This window comes from Triticum aestivum, chromosome 3B (assembly GCF_018294505.1).
Source record: "Triticum aestivum cultivar Chinese Spring chromosome 3B, IWGSC CS RefSeq v2.1, whole genome shotgun sequence".
NCBI lineage: Eukaryota > Viridiplantae > Streptophyta > Magnoliopsida > Poales > Poaceae > Triticum > Triticum aestivum.
The window spans coordinates 595,039,924-595,044,622 of record NC_057801.1 but is presented as its reverse complement, the minus strand read 5'-3'; positions in this window follow the sequence as shown (position 1 = coordinate 595,044,622).

The following is a 4,699-nucleotide window of genomic DNA, read 5'->3' as shown; positions in this document are numbered from 1 at the left end:
TCTAAGGTCAAAGAAATTCAAAACCTCCCTGAAGAATTTTGAGCCGGGAGGAGCAAATCCCCGGTTCATATGATCTGTAAAAATGATTACCTCCCCTTCTTTGGGTTGAGGCCTCTCTTCAGACAGGTCAGGGACACGATAAGACATGACCTCCTTTTTTGGTAGGTGGCCAGATTTCACGAACTCAGCCAGTTTACTCTTGGTAACTATGGATGGGACCCAATTGCAGGTTACAGGGGCCTTGGCCGCCTTAGGAGCCATGACAACAGTTGGCCTATGACAAAATAAGAAGATCCGGTTCAATTTTAACCAGGGAGAAAAGTCCTAATTATTCAAGGTGGCGGCTTAAGGAGGGGCCTAATGATATAAGGATGACTGTGCAACAATATTTAAGCCGCTACAAGTATTAAGAGCAGTTCAAAATTCTTCAGGTCATGAGGAGCAACTAAGGTTCTGTGTCATTTATTTAAGCCGGACACCTCGACAGTTGTGTTTAAGGGCATTTACCAGAAGAAGTTTTCTGGGTGATAAAAACAAGTTTCACAGATGACAGCTATTATTCTGGATCAAATTATTGTTCTGAAAAGAAAATTTTCTAGACCTAAAAACAGGGTAGAGAAGTTCATACACTCAAAGAGGGTTTCCAAACAAGGGAAATGAGATCTGTTTCTATGCAAGATAAACACAAACAATTACCGCAGCAGTTCTACGTAGTTTTTACGATCTAAACAGGGCATTGGAGGTAAACACTAGCGAGGGTTTGCGTCGGGCGGTGATGAACACCGACGAACTCAACAAAGTTCCAATGCAGATCTAAGAAAGGGAAGGAGAGGAACTCGCGGATGTGGACGAGCTGCGGAGGTTCACCGTCGATTTTTGGTCAGAGTCAGGTTGATGCAGTGGCCTGAGTCGGTGAAGACGAGGGGTTCGACGACGGCGGCGGCGGATCTCGAGAGGAAGCAAGAGGAAGAAGATGACTGAAAGAGGGAAGAGTGGAAGACCTAAGTCGCGCCTATTTATAGGGAGAGGATAACTGAGACGACATGGGAAACGAGGAGATAAGAGTTATTATCCAGCGGCCCCGACGCCTCGATTTTTGGAACAGTCAATAAAGCAAAGATCCATTGAAGGATACAATGGAATAGAAAAGGAATTTAAGAGAGGATGACGTCATGCCGGGTTAACACGGATCCATAAGATGATGTCATGGCGGGTTAAAGAAAACCTTCTGCACAGTCAGAAGACTGAAAATTTATTCTTTAAAGGTATTTTAAGATTGACATGAACAAGTTCAAATCAATCTGGGGCCTAATGTTGGGGATATAACTATTTGTGTAAGCCTCCAAGGAGGGGCCGTGTTACGCAAAGAAGACTCAAGCCCAAGACCAAGTATGAAGACGGCGGTTCAATAGGGGGCTTAAGCCCATAGGTGACTTGAGGCCCGTTGTAGTAAACCGCCGTAATGGCATGACTTGTATCATAAGGTAGATTTAACTAGTCACCGAGCCGGACACTGTTATAAGCCGTCCGGGACTTTGTAGGCCACAGGGCGTCAACCCGTGTATATAAGGGGATGACCTGCTGGTGGCTTAGGGCAAGAAACAACTCATTGAGAACCGGGCATAGCGTATCTCGCTCCCTGGTCATCGAAACATCAATACCAACCCAACTAGACGTAGGCCTTACCTTCACCATAAGGGGCCGAACTAGTATAAACCCTCTCATGTTCTTTGTCCCGATTAACCCCTTCAAGCTTCCTAGTTGCGATGGCTCCACAACTAAGTCCTTTCACGAGGACATCTGACGTGACAATTCCACGACAGTTGCTACTCAAGCTGAGCAAGTACTCAAAGCTCAAAACGATTTGCTTGATGAATTGAATAATAAAAATGACTTTGCTATTAGAGTGGCTACTAGAACTGGTAGAGTGACTCAGGAACCTTTGTATCCTGAAGGCCACCCTAAGAGAATCGAGCAAGATTCTCAGAGAAATAATTTAGAGGCACCTAGTTCTTCTAAGAAGAAGAAGAAGAAAAACGATAGAACCTTACATGCTTCTAGTGAACCTACTGTAGACACACATGAGAATCCCAATGATATTTCTATTTCTGATGCTGAAACACAATCAGGTGATGACCATGAACCTAGTGATAATGTTAATGATAATGTTCATGTTGATGCTCAACTAGCAAAAACAATGATGTAGAGATTGAACCTGCTGTTGATCTTGATAACCCACAATCAAAGAATCAACGTTATGATAAGGGAGATTTTGTTGCTAGGAAGCACGGTAAAGAAAGAGAACCATGGGTTCAGAAATCCATGCCCTTTCCTCCTAAACCATTCAAGTCAAAGGATGATGAGGATTTTGAGTGCTTTGCTGAAATGACTAGGCCCATTTTCTTACATATGCGCTTAACTGATATGCTGAAAGTAAATCCTTATGCTAAATATATGAAGAGTATCATCACAAATAAAAGAAAGATACCAGAAGCTGAAATTTCCACCCTGCTTGCTAATTACACTTTTAAGGGTGGAATACCAAAGAAACTTGGAGATCCGGGTGTTCCAACTATACCATGCTCCATTAAAAGAAATTACGTTAGAACTGCTTTATGTGATCTTGGAGCCGGTTGTTAGTGTTATGCCTCTCTTTATATCGTAGACTTGAATTGAATAAGTTGACACCTACTGAAATATCTTTGCAAATGGCTGATAAACCAACTGCTATACCTGTCGGTATTTGTGAGGATGTGCCTGTTGTGGTTGCAAATGTCACTATCTTAACGGACTTTGTTATTCTTGATATTCCCGAGGACGATAGTATGTCTATTATCCTTGGTAGACCTTTTCTTAATACTGCAGGGGATGTTATTGATTGCAACAAAGGCAATGTCACTTTTCATGTTAATGGTAATGAGCATACGATACACTTTCCGAGGAAACAATCTCAAGTTCATAGCATCAATTCTATTGAAAAAGTTCCAACTATCATTTTTGGAGGTTTTGAATTTCCTCTTCCTACTGTCAATAAAAAGTATGATATTCTTATTGTTGGGGATTTTCATATCCCCATTGAGGTAACTTAGTGCTATTCGAAATTTCTCCAGTTCCGTGTTATTCGGAATGAGTTTGTTAACAGACTTGATCAACCTTGTTAGTGGATTCATTTTGATGATCACGAGATGGATGAAACTAGAAGGCACAACCTTTTGTACCCTCTTTTTACTTTCTGTTATTTAGAATAAATAAAGAAAAAAAGTATTATCTGTCTGTTTTCTAATTTATTTGTGCAATAAAAAAATAGTCCGGAAATAAAAGTGCTCCAAATGCCCTGCAAATTTAGTATGATTTTTTCTAGAATATTTGAGGATTTTAGGCACTGAAAACACTACAGGAGGGCCAAGCACCAGGCCATGAGAGAGGAGGGCGCGCCCCCCCTGTAGGGCGCGCCCCCTGTCTCGTGGGCCCCTGGTGAATCCCCTCCACTTATGCCAGCACCCACACACTTCATCTTCTACCCAGAAAAATCCCCATCCAGCTCAAGCCCGAGTTCTAGCTTGTTTTGCTGTGATTTTCGATCTCTTAGCTCAAAGCTCCATTCACAAAACTGCTTTGGGAGATTATTGCTTGGTATGTGACTCCTCCATTGGTCCAATTAGTTTTTGTTCTAGTGTTTTATTCATTGAAAATCCTTGCTGCCTTGGTGACCCTGTTCTTGAGCTTGCATGTTAAATTTTTTAGGTCCCAAGCAATTCCAATGCATGATATAGGCTCTACGCACTTGTAGGAGTAGTTGCTATCAATCTTGTTTAGTTTTATGCACTTTTATTTTGAAGTTACTAAAATTTCAGAAATTTTTAGAAAAAGAAATATGCTTAGAAGAATGTACCAAGGTGGTTCCTCGGCAAAGAAAGGGCCTAGGATTGCTATACGTGAAAAAGATGCTAATTTGCCAAGGGACGCAAATGTACGGGCTTGCGAGTGGCCATCCGATGATTTTATGGTCGAAGCAGGCTTCAATGAGGAATTTGACGCGTATGTGCATAATGCCGAGCTGGAGGACTTCTTACAAGATAAGTGTCCTCAATATTATCATTTGACTGATTCCTTTTTGCGGAGGTTTGAATATATTTCTTCGCGTAATTCTCCTAGTGTTATGTTTGATATTTATGATACATCTTATACCATGGATTTAGAGGATTTTACAACTGCTTGCAAACTCCCGCAGTGGGGTAATATTAATGATCATCCCAAATCTGAAGTTAGAAATTTTCTTGCTAGTATTACTGTGGGAGAATCTAGGGACGTAACACAAGCTACCATAGGGAGCATTCATTTTCCTGCTATACATTACTTTGCTCTCTTTATTGGTAAATGCATTAACGTTAAGGACGAAGTAAGTCACTTGTGTGCCCCTGATCTTTGTGTCCTCAAGAGTGATGTGTCTGGTTACAGAGGTTATAACTTGGGGGGCAATAGTTGCACGTAGGTTGCATAATAATAGTAAAAGGGAAATTTCTTTGGAGGAATTTATGCAACCCGTGTGGCAAATTTTCTTAATATAGCTCCACGAGAGGGGGATATGATTGTACCTCCTGCTTATTTAGATAAAGAAGCTATGTTTGATCATCAATTTCTTGAGAGGAATGAAAAATTCCTTCATTATCGACTAATCTATGATAGACGCAACGTCGTC